At 46.6% G+C, this 12,939-nt stretch overlaps 1 pseudogene; it reads right to left on the bottom strand.

Annotated features, from left to right (window-relative positions):
• Nucleotides 1-1,183: 1,183 nt before the first annotated feature.
• On the bottom strand, nt 1,184-1,388 carry LOC144503244 (U2 spliceosomal RNA; annotated as a pseudogene).
• Nucleotides 1,389-12,939: the final 11,551 nt, after the last annotated feature.

The following is a 12,939-nucleotide window of genomic DNA, read 5'->3' as shown; positions in this document are numbered from 1 at the left end:
TAAGATGAAAATCTGTTTCCTTAAGAAAGGAGAATATTAGTAATACTATTTGGAGAACAAACAAAGAACTGTGAAGCAAATCACTGACGCAAACTTGATGGGCTTGATCTGTTTCTGTTCCCACAAATGCAGGGAGTATCTGTTAAGTTACAATAAACAGGACACATTCAGTCAGTGTATTGTCTTTAATTTTGCACCTTCATTGTTTATAAGTAATTCTGTGCAATTCAAAGTGAGAAATGCCAGGAATGGGAAATGGAATATTTTGCATGCGGGGAACTGGGATCACGCCTTAACGAGATGAGATGCACTATTGTTTGAGGCAGACTGAAGCTCCAACAAGCAAATCTCAGCTCAAACCACAGCCGATGCCAGTGAGAGATATTTTTATTTTGACTGAGATTGTCAGTTTCTGCTAAACTCTTTTGGTGCTGTGGGCATTTTGGTTTCGTCCATCAATTGTCAGTTTTAGTAAAGTTTCCAGTCATGTGCAGCAAGATCTTAAACAAATTAAAACATCTAATGTTGTAACTTACTCTCCCATTTCCTTTTAAATATGACATGGAGATGCCGGCGTTGGACTGGGGTGGGCACAGTAAGTAGTCTCACAACACCAGGTTAAAGTCCAACAGGTTTATTTGGCAGCACGAGCTTTCGGAGCGCTGCCCCTTCATCAGGTGAGTGAGGAGTTGTGTTCACAAACAGGGCATATATAGACACAGACTCAATTACAAGATAATGGTTGGAATTTGAGTCTTAACAGGTAATCAAGTCTTAAAGGTACAGACAATGAGAGTGGAGAGAGGGTTAAGAACAGGTTAAAGAGGTGTGTATTGTCTCCAGCCAGGACAGTTAGTGAGATTTTGCAAGCCCGGGCAAGTCGTGGGGGTTACAGATAGTGTGACATGAGCCCAAGATCCCGGTTGAGGCCGTCCTCATGTGTGCGGAACTTGACTATCAGTCTCTGCTCAGCGATTCTGCGTTGTCGTGTGTCGTGAAGGCCACCTTGGAGAACGCTTACCCGAAGATCAGAGGCTGAATGCCCGTGACTGCTGAAGTGTTTTTTTTTATACTTTTCCAATTCAATCAAATCAAATCCAATTCAGAGTCTCAACAAGTTGAGACATTTCCGATCCAGGCTGACAAGACAGGGCGGGCGACTAAACCACCCTGTCCTGGGCCCGATCTACATGAGCCAAGCTGATTGGAGAAGGGGGAGGTTCCTCCTCCAAGACTTGGGCTCATTTGCATCTTAGCCAAAAGGCCGAGATGCCGCTTTTAAAAATTGCTTCATATGAAACAAACGAAGCCTCAGCGTAACCTAATGACCTCAACCAAGTGCAGATCCGATACTACACTTGATCTTAGCCAAAAGGCCGAGAAGCGAAAGTGTTCCCCGACAGGAAGGGGACACTCCTGCCTGATGATTGTCAAGTGGTGTCCATTCATCCGCTGTTGTAGCATCTACATGGTCCTCTTTAACCTGTGCCTGACCCTCTCTCCACTCACATTGTCTGCATCTGTAAAGACTTGATTACCTGTTAAGACTCGCATTCAAACCATTGTATTGTAATTGAGTCTGTGTCTATATATGCCCTGTTTGTGAACCGAACTCTTCACTCACCCGATGAAGGGGCAACACTCTGTACGCTCATGATACCAAATAAACCTATTGGACTTTAACCTGGTGTTGTGAGACTACTTACTTTTAAATATGTCATGATATTCAATTTAACCAATGATTTAAGAAACAATGCTGGCTACATTTTGCCTGTATTGATGCCAATGCTGCCAATCAAAGGACTGAGTGACACAATGAAATTAGCACCGTATCTTTGACCTCTTCCACCTATGTTTAAACACAGGAGAAACTGATTGAAATGAAGGGTACTGTGTGGCAGCACGATGGCACAGTGGTTAGCTCTTACGCTTCACAGCACCAGAGACCCAGGTTCAATTCCGGCCTTGGGTGACTTGTTTGTGCAGAGTTTGCACGTTCCCCCCGTGTCTGCGTGGGTTTCTCTGGGTACTCCGCCCACAGTCCAAAGATGTGTGGGTTAGGTGGATTGGCCATGCTAAATTGCCCCTTAGTGTCCCAAGATGTGTAGGTTTGGGGGATTAGTGGGGTAAATAAGTAAGGTGACAGGGATGGGGTCTGGGTCAGATGTTCTGTTGGAGAGTTGGTGCAGGCTCGATGGGCTGAATGGCCTCCTTCTGTACGGTGGGGATTCTGTGAAGGTCTCCATTTTGTTGATCAGTAATAAGTGAAACAAAATTTCGTTCTAGCTTTTAGTAACGAGAGACTTGACCAAAACACAAAGTTAGTTCTAATTTGGAATGAAGCAGTATTGCAGAATAGGGCGACTGATGCAATATTTATTATAGAATCATAGAATCCCTACAGTGCAGAAAGAGGCCATTCAGCCCATCGAGTCTGCACCGACCACAATCCCACCCAGGCCCTATCCCCGTAACCCCACATATTTATCCTGCTAATCTTCCTGACACGAGGGTTAATTTAGCATGGCCAATAAACCGAACCCAGTAAAGACAGTAAAGAAGGGTTTTTTGATTCAGAAGGCGGTTGCTCTTCTGAGGTTGAACCAGAGCACGAAGGTTTAGCTCTGGGCTGAATTATACCTACACTGTGTATACCCGATGTTATCTTTGGCTGTTGGAACAGAGAAGCCTTTGAGTGCGCTATCTGACTTTGATAAACACAAGAGATAAAGGCAACTTTCAAAATATCTTCCACATCAGGCTCAAAACATGAACCCTGTTTCTCTCTCCACACATGCTGCCGGGCAAGCTGTGATTTTTCAGCACTTTCTGTTTTTATTTCAAAATATTGCGCAACATGATGTGAGAACAGGTAATAATTTGCCGTTCATTAAACTCCTTGTAAACAGTGAACATCTTTGCGCCCAACTGACATAAAACAAATCCAGAATCATACACACATGGGGCAACATAGTGGTTCGCGCTGCTGCCTCCCAGCAACAGGGACCCAGGTCCGATTCCCAGCTTGGGTCACTGTATGTGCAGAGTCTGCATGTTCTCCCCGTGTCTGCATTGGTTTCCTCCCACAGTCCAAAAGACCTGCTGGTTCGGGGCAATTGGCCATGCTAATTCCTCCCTCAGTGTACCCGAACAGATGCCGGAATGTGGTGACCATGGGATTTTCATAGTAACTTCTTTGCAGTGTTAATGTAAGCCTACTTGTGGCTAATAAATAAACTTTAAAACCTTTACAATTCAGGGGCCTGAATCTTACCCCCGTTCATGCCGGCGGGATTTTCCCATCCCGCTGCAGTGAACGGAGATTTGGCTGGGGGCCAAATTCCCCGACCTCGCTGCAGCGGGTCTCTGGTGCGAACGGTTGGTAAGATCACACCCAGTGAGTCTGACAGGTTTACACCGATCTTTGACCTTGCTCTGATGATTCAACAGGTTTGATACGCTATCACGCTGCACCGCAATGACATTTTATCACAAGTTCAGATAATCCTTAAACTTTTCGTTCCTCTGTTAATCTTCAGGACTCATACCGAGGGAACAGAGCCCGGAATATTACAGCCATTCTCTGGTCCCGCTGCAGTGAAGGAAGATTTGGCTGAGCGCCAAATTCCCCGACCTCACTGCAGCGGGAGCATGGTGTGAGTGGCCGGTAAGATCACACCCAGAGTGTTTAACATTGGCTGTTCACTTTGTAACTCAGTGGTTCCCAAACTTTTTTCACTGGCCGCACTTTTGGAATAAAAATTTGCTCGCGCCACACCAAATTTTTTATTGATAAGAAATACATTCGAAAACAAAAAAAAACAACTCCTATCAGTGCTTGATTCATAACATAGAACACAACTACTTTATAATATGAACATGGGACATCCAGAAAGTATAAAACAATGCTTGTTTAAACCATGTTTAAATGTTTCTTTGATTGTCCTTGAACCTTCCCGCCACACTTGCCATCCTCTCTCGCCGCACCAGCGTGGCGCGCCGCACCCTTTGGGAACCACTGTTGTAACTATTCTGAAATGTCAATGCTCAGTTTAGGTAGAAAACATTCCCAAATGATGCTGGCAATGAACCACTGGGTTGACAAGGAATACGATCCGTATTCATATACAGGATTGGATAAGGAGGAAAAGGGAGGTTTATGGCAGATACAAGCAGCTGAAAACAATGGAAGTGATAGATGAGTATCATAGAATCCCTACAGTGCAGAAGGAGGCCATTCGGGCCATCGAGTCTGCACCAACCACAGTCCCATCCAGGCCCTTTTCCCACATATTTACCCTGTTAATCCCCTGACACTAGGGTCAATTTAGCATGGACAATCCACCTAACCCGCACATCTTTGGACTGTGGAGGAAACCGGAGCACCTGGAGGAAATCCACACAAACATGGGGAGAATGTGCAAACTCCACACAGACAGTGACCCAAGGCTGGAATTGAACCTGGGTACCTGGCGCTGTGAGGCAGCAGTGCTAAACCACTATAGAAAGTGCAAGAGGGTATTTAAAAATAAATTAGGAGAACAAAGAGGGGGCATGAAAAAACACTGGCGGGCAAAATAAAGGGAAATCCCAAAATGTTTTAAAAGTATATTAAAGGCAAGAGGATAACCAGGGAAAGAGATTTTTTGCATCTGTTTTCACTCTGGAGAAGAATGATGTCGGTGTAGAAATCAGGCTGTGACAAAATCGGATAAATTAGCATTGAGAGGGAGGAGGTGTAGCGGTTTTAGTGGGCTTAGAAGTGAATAAATCCCCCAGGCCCAGATGAGATGTATCCCAGGCTGCTGTGGGAGGCAAGGGAGGGGGTTACAGGGGCTCGGACGCTAATTTTCAATTCCTCTCTGGCCACAGGAGAAGTGATGTGGAGATGCCGGTGTTGGAGTGGGGTAAGCACAGTAAGAAGTCTCACAACACCAGGTTAAAGTCCAACAGGTTTATTTGGTAGCACAAGCTTTCAGAGTCTCACTCCTTCTTCAGGTGAAGAAGAAGGAGCCTGAGATTCCGAAAGCTTGTGCTACCAAATAAACCTGTTGGACTTTAACCTGGTGTTGTGAGACTTCTTACCGCACAGGAGAGGTACCAGAGGACTGGAGGACAGTTAATGTGGCACCATTATTCAAGAAGGGAAGTAGGGATTAACCAGTTAATTTCAAGCCATCAGTGGTAGGGAAATCATTGGAAAAAATTCTGAGGGACAGAATTAATCTTCACTTGGAGAGACAAGGATTAATCAAGGATAGACAGCATGGCTTTGTTAGAGGAGATCAAGTCTAACAAATCTGGTTGGATTTCTTGAGAAGGTGACTAGGTTTGTAGATGAAGGCAGTGCAGTTGATGTAGTCTACATGGACTTCAGAGAGACATTTGACAAGATCCCACATTGGAGTCTAATCAAGAAGGGAAGGGCCCATGGGATCCAGGGCAATTCGGCAAATTGGGTCCAAAAATGGCTTAGAGGTAGAAGGCAGAGGGTGAAGTCCGAAATATGACTGGAAGCCTGTGTCCGGTGGTGTACCATATGAATCAGTGCGGGATCCCTTGCTGCTTTGTAGTGTACATTAATGATCTAAACGTGAAATTTGGAGGTATGATCAGCAAGTTTGCAGATGACACAAAAATTGATGTTGTGGTAAATAGTGAAGAGGAAAGCTTGATAAGGAAGGACTGCAGAAAAAGAGAGAATCAGCCATGGATATCTAAGGAAATAAAGGAGGGAATCAAATTGAAAGAAAATGCATCCAAAGTGGCAGGTGAGAACCTAGAAACTATCATTATCACGAAAGAGGTAGTGTTGGGCAAGTTAATGGGGCTAAAAGTAGACAAGTCTCCTGGTCCTGATGGAATGCATCCCAGGATACTAAAAAGAGATGGCGGGAGAAATAGCAAATGCACTAGTGGGAATTTACCAAAATTTGCTGGACTCTGGGGTGGTTCCCGCAGATTGGAAAACAGCAAATGTGACGCCACTGTTTAAAAAAGGAGGTCGACAAAAGGCAGGTAACTATAGGCCAGTTAGCTTAACTTCTGTAGTAGGGAAAATGCTTGAATCTATCTTCAAGGAAGAAATAGCGGGACATCTGGATATAAATTGTCCCATTGGTAAGACGAGGCATGGGTTCATGAAGGGCACGTCATGTTTGACTAATTTGGTGGAATCATTTGAGAACATTACATGTGCAGTGGACAATCAGGAACCTGTGGATGTGGTGTATTTGGATTTCCAGAAGGCATTTGACAAGGTGCCGCACCAAAGGCTGTTACATAAGATAAAGGTGCACGGTATTACGGGTAATGTATTAGCATGGATAGAGGATTGGTTAACTAACAGAAAGCAAAGAGTGGGGGTAAATGGGTGTTTTTCTGGTTGGCGATCAGTGACTAGTGATGTGCCTCAGGGATCAGTGTTGGGATCGCAATTGTTTACGATTTACATAGATGATTTGGAATTGGGGACCAAATGTAGTGTGTTAAAATTCACAGATGACAGTAAGATGGGTGGAAGAGCAAAGTGTGCAGAGGACGCTGAAAGTCTGCAAAGGGATATAGATAGTCTAAGTGAGTGGGCAAGGATCTGGCAGATGGAGTACAATGTTGGTAAATGTGAGGTCATCCATTTTGGTAGGAATAACAGCAAAATAGACTATTATTTAAATGGTAAAAAATTGCAGCATGCTGCTGTGCAGAGGGACCTGGGTGTCCTTGTGCAGGAATCTCAAGGAGTTGATTTGCAGGTGCAGCAGGTAATTAAGAAGGCAAATGGAATTTTGTCCTTCATTGCCAGAGGGATGGAGTTTAAAAACAGCGAGGTTATGTTGCAGCTGTATAAGGTGCTGGTGAGGCCACACCTGGAATACTGTGTACAGTTTTGGTCTCCTTACTTGAGAAAGGATATACTGGCACTGGAGGGGGTGCAGAGGAGATTCAATAGGTTGATTCCGGAGTTGAGAGGGTTGGCTTATGAGGAGAGACTGAGTAGACTGGGGCTATACTCATTGGAATTCAGAAGAATGAGGGGAGATCTTATAGAAACATATAAGATTCTGAAGGGAATAGATAAGATAGAAGCAGGGAAGTTGTTTCCATTGGCAGGTGAAACTAGAACTAGGGGGCATAGCCTCAAAATAAGGGGAAGCAGATTTAGGACTGAGCTGAGGAGAAACTTCTTCACACAAAGGGTTGTGAATCTGTGGAATTCCCTGCCCAGTGAAGCAGTTGAGGCTACCTCATTGAATGTTTTTAAGGTAAGGATAGATAAACTTTTGAACAGTAAAGGAATTAAGGGTTATGGTGAGCGGGCGGGTAAGTGGAGCTGAGTCCACAAAAAGATCAGCCATGATCTTATTGAATGGCGGAGCAGGCTCGAGGGGCCAGATGGCCAACTCCTGCTCCTAGTTTGTATGTTCTTATAGACGGGCTGGTCAGATGGGCAGAACAGTAGCAAATGGAATTTAACCTGAAAAGTGTGAGGCGATGCATTTTGGGAGGACTAACAAGGCAAGGGAATACACAACGAATGGTAGGAAGCTAGGAAGTACAGAGGTTAGAGGGACCTTGGGTTGCATGTCCATAGATCTCTGAAGGCAGCAGGACAGGTGGTTCAAAAGACAAATGGGATACATGCCGTTGTTGGCCAGGGCACAGAATATTAGAGCAGGGAGGTTATGATGGAGCTGTTTAAAACACTCGTTAGGTCACAGCTAGAGTACTGTCTGGCTGCCACACTGCAGGAAGGATGTGATTGCACTCGGAAAGGTGCAGAGGCGATTCACCAGGACGTTGCCTGGGCTGGAGAGTTTCAGCTATGAAGAGAGGCTGGTTAGACTGGGATTGTTCTCCTTAGAGCAGAGAAGTCTGAGGGGGGACTCGATTAAAATTCTGAGGGACATAGAAAGAATAGTTAGGAAGGGACTTTTCCCCTTGGTAGAGAAGTCAATAACCAGGGGGCAAAGATTGAAGGTAAGGGAGAGGCGTGGGGTGACGTCAGTGGGAATTCCCATTGACAGTAGCGGGATCAGAATATCCCGCCACGAGCGAACATCGCGCTACCTCCTACCAGTGGGAAACACGGTGCTGGGAGGCTGGAGAATCTCCCCCTCTGACTCTATTACACTGACAGCTGTGACAGGGGGCCCTATCCCAAGACATGTTGGAAAATGCTGGAAATATTCAGCAAGTCTGGAGAGAGAAACAGTGCGAACGTTTCGGGCGGGATTTTCCAGCCGCTCTCACCCCAGTGCTGGAAATTCCCGCCCGAGGCCAACAGACCCTTTTGCACTGTCCACCCCCACCCACTATGGTTCCCGTGGTGGGCGGGATGGCGAACATCCGTCCTTCGGGCCTGTCACAGACCTGAAACGTTAGCTCTGTTTTGCTCTTTGCAGTAGTTGCCTGACCTGCTGAGTATTTCCAGCATCTTCAGCCTTAATTCCTGCATCTGCTTTTGCTTCGTTAGCTAACACTTTGCTGCCACCAGGAGGAGATTGAGCAAACTGCTGGTGTCACCTGTACACAAACACGGAACATTCTGGGCCCTGTCACACACACAGGGGCTGGACCAGAGTGTAAGGCCAAAAGGAGCATTTCTCTGCCGTATAGTGAAATAACGCAGGCTAATTCGCATTGGCCTCAGCAAAGCTTTGTCCAGAACTGACACTTGGGACCACAAAACACCAACTAAATTAGACACAGCGCTTTGAGTGAAGCCAATCGAAACTTCTTTCAAACACCCGATTATAAGATAAAAGAGGATGATTTTTTTTCTTGTTTTAATCACCAGTGTAAAGTTTGCATGTTTCACCTCAAATAAATTGCCACCACTGAAATATTTGGATCATGTGAAGTTTAAAATAAATAATATTTTCAGTTATTTTACATCCACATCAAAATATCTCAAGACACGCTATTAAATGATTGGAATAGAGTAACAGGTTTAATGCGCACAACATATTAAATAAGACCTCTACGTTTCTACAGATGTCAGAATCGAATCCAACGTACTTAACGGCACAAATCTGGTTCTTCCCGCCAGAGGAAGATCTGAAAGTTTCCAAAAGGGAGTTTTACCGAAGAAACCACGGCCAGAATTCTCCGGGTCCTTCCCGCTGGTGGGATTTTCTGGTCCTGTTGACAGTGACGCCGGCGGCGGGACTGGAAGCCACGCAAAATGCCATAGACGTCGAAAGGGCTGGAAAATCCCACCATTGGCCAATGAGCCACCTCTGCTGCCGGAAAACACGTCACAGGGAGGGGTGGGGGAGGGAGTGGGGGTGAGGGGGGGAGAGGGGTGGTGGGGGAGGGAGCGGGGAGATGGGGGAGGGAGCGGGGAGGGGTGGGGGAGGGAGCGGGGAGGGGTGGGGGAGGGAGCAGGGCAGGGGTGGAGGAGGGAGTGGGGGGTGCGTGGGGGAGGGAGGGGGTTGGTGGGGGAGGGAAGGGGGTGGTGGGGGAGGGAACGGGGGGGTGGGGGAGGGAGCGGGGTGGGGTGGGGGAGGGAACAGAGGTTGGGGGAGGGATGGGGGGGTTGGGGGAGGGAGCGGGGGGGATGGGGGAGGGAGCAGGGGGATGGAGGAGGGGGGATATTACGGTTCTCTCCAAAGTCGATCGACGTCTGAACGGCTCACCGCATTTTACGGCCGCACCCCCACCCCCACCCCCACCCCGGACCGCACGATAAAGTTCCTCCCATTGGGTGTATTACTTGTTGAATTGTGGGCAGGATCTCTGTATTCTTGGTTTAAACTGAACCCTCAACTCCAAGCAGTCACATCCCCAGTGATATTTAACCTACTCACCAGGGTATTTGACCTGTCGATGAGTTGTATGTGGAGAGGGGAGGAATCAGATTCAGAGTTTGCAAAATTCAGACCTGAAAATCTAATCCCACAACGGCAGTCGCTGAGCTTCCTCGGAACGTGAGTTTACCGTCCCACAATACAAATAAAACACAAATAAAACACGACAGACTTCTTAGTTTCTTACTCCATCCGTAAAGTTACAAAGCCAACGCTCAGAGTGGACCGGGCAAACCCAAACCTATTCCTTGCTTGCTCCAGAAACCAAATTCAAAATCTAATTCATGTCCCCACAGGAGAGACAAACAAGGTCCAAGCTGACAAGATAAGGCATCTCACCCCAACTCAGGCTTGATCTGATGCTTAATCTTAGCCAAAAGGCCGAGAAGCGATTTTATAAGCCATCTTTCATAGAATCGCTACAGTGCAGAAGGAGGCCATTCGGCCCATCAAGATTTTCTGGTCTGAATTTTGCAAGCTCTGAATCTGATTCCTCCCCTCTCCGCATACAACTCATCGACAGTTTAAACACCGTTGTAAGTAGGCTAAACATCACCAGGGGGGTGTCTGCTTGGAGTTGAGGGTTCAGTTTAAACCAAGGATGCAGAAATCCTGCCCACAATTCAAAAATCCCACCCACGCCCTATTCCCCATACCCCACAAATTTACTCCGCTAATCTGGGGGTCTATTTAGCATGGCCAATCAACCTAACCCGCACATCTTCCAGACCCTCAGTGTGCCCCCAAAGAGTTTGACCGACATTTAAGTAACTTTGAAGTGCAGCCTCTTTTGTAAAGTGGGAAACGTGGCAGTCAGTTTTGACAGTAAGCTCCCACAATCAGGAACGTAATCACAATGTTAATGTGATCTGATCACAACGCACTCACCTTCACATCAATCGGGATCTCAGGCAGCCATCCTGCCTTTGACATTGACTGCTCCACAACACCAGGAAACATATTACACACAAATCAAGCACAGGGAGTTTATCTCACAGCCAGGAGGCCATCAGCGTTTGCACCCTCCAAGCCCATTCGAAATGGAATATGAAATAGAATCAAAGAATCCCCACCATGCCAGAGGAGACCATTCGGCCCATCGAGCCTAATCCCACACATTTACCCCACTAATCCCTCTGACACTAAGGTGAAACTTAGCATGGCCAATCCACCTAACCCACACATTTTTTGGACTATGGGAGGAAACCAGAGCACGCAGAGGAAACCCGCGCGGACACGGGGAGAACGTGCAAACTCCACACAGTCAATGGAGGTCAGAATTGAACCCGACTCCCTGGCGCTGTGAGGCAGCAGTGCTAACCACTGTGCCACCCTGCCGCACATTATAAACCTCTACTCCCTAACTGGGGGCCGAACCCGGGTATGATGGTGAGATTGACGAATCCTAATCACTGGACCACCAAAGCAATGGGAAGCCTTGCAGCATTCACTGATGTGTTCGCTCACACCGCATCTCCTCTCAAATCACCTTCTCTCGCCGGCTCCTTGTTCCTTTGCCGGCAATTCTCTGGCTCCTGTCAAATTTCTCACCCTCCTTCTGTTAACACTTTGTTTCCCGCTCATTCCAGGTGAGAGAACTCTGTGACAATCTCTGGGAGCTGGGCTGTTTGCACACACTATCAACTGGTGAAAAAGTAAAGTTTATTTATTAGTCGTAAGTAAGGCTGACATTAACACTGCGATGAAGTTACTGTGAAATTCCCCTAGTTGCCACAGTCTGGCACCTGTTTGGGCCAATGCACCTAACCAGCACGTCTTTTAGACTGTGGGAGGAAACCAGAGCACCCGGAGGGAGCCCACGCAGAGAGAACATGCAAACTCCACACAGACAGTGACCCAAGTCGGGAATTGAACCCAGTTCCCTGGCGCTGTGAGGCAGCAGTGTTAACCACTGTGCTACCATGCTACTTTAAGAGAATAGCATTCAAACCTCCCCAGAGTCAGCTGCTGTGAATTTGCGTTCATTACTGGCACTTGCTGAGCCCTTTACAATCATATGTCTTTTAAAAATCTAGCAGTTCTTTTCATCTTGTTGACAAATGTGAAACGCAGCGAAATTAATCGTGCAGCTCGGGCAGAGAAAGTACAATTCCGATACAATCTTTCACAATGAAAATACTGAAGTTTCACAACATTTAAAACACACTATATTTGTAAAAGTAACACTGTGGATATACATTTTTATGAAGATTGTCATCTTCAACTTGCACATTTGTTACAAAACTATTGGTTAAACAGCAAACTTGGAGGTATACACTTTCGACAGTCCCGCAGTAATCCAACATACTGTTCATACCAGGCACGTGGTTGGAATCCGAGATGTCCACGTCCCATAAACTGAGTTTTAGCAAAGTCCCGGAGCTCCTCACACTTGTTGGAGGTGAGGGTGAAGGAGACACCGGAGAGGGGTTTTAGGAGGGTGGCTCGTAGTGGAAGAATGCCGTGGGCGGCACGGTGGCGCAGTGGTTAGCACAGCTGCCTCACACCACCAGGGACCCAGGTTCAATTCTGGCCTCAGGTTACTGCCTGTGTGGAGTCTGCACATTCCCCTCATGTCTGCGTGGGTTTCCTCCGGGTGCTTTGGTTTCCTCCCACCGTCCAAAGGTGTGTGGGTTAGGTGGATTGGCCATGCTAAATTGCCTCAAGTGTGAGGGGGATTAATAGAGTAAATATGTGGGGTTATGGGAATAGGGCCAGGGTGGGATTGTGGTTGGTACAGATTCGATGGGTCGAATGGCCCCCTTTTGCACTGTAGGGATTCTATGAAAGAAACCGAGGGTTATTTTTCCATTTCAGGTTAATCTTGGAAAAGTGAACAGTTTGTACCAAATGAGAGAACTTTTCTGTGATCCAGCCAAGTCTGGCAGTGATTTGATTTATTATTGCCACATGTATTAGTATACAGTGAAAAGTATTGTTTCTTGTGCGCTATACAGACAAAACATACCGTACATAGAGAAGGAAAGGAGAGAGTGCAGAATGTAGTGTTACAGTCCATCATATCCATTCAAGTCTGCATCCTTTGGACATAATGGAGTGGTGATGACAGCTATACTGGGGAATAGTCAGGATGAGAGTGCAAACAATGTCTTGACTGGGGACCGGGATA

This window comes from Mustelus asterias, chromosome 13, assembly GCF_964213995.1.
Source record: "Mustelus asterias chromosome 13, sMusAst1.hap1.1, whole genome shotgun sequence".
Taxonomy (NCBI): domain Eukaryota; kingdom Metazoa; phylum Chordata; class Chondrichthyes; order Carcharhiniformes; family Triakidae; genus Mustelus; species Mustelus asterias.
Note: the sequence above shows the minus strand (reverse complement) of the source record. Positions and strands in the feature narration are given on the sequence as shown.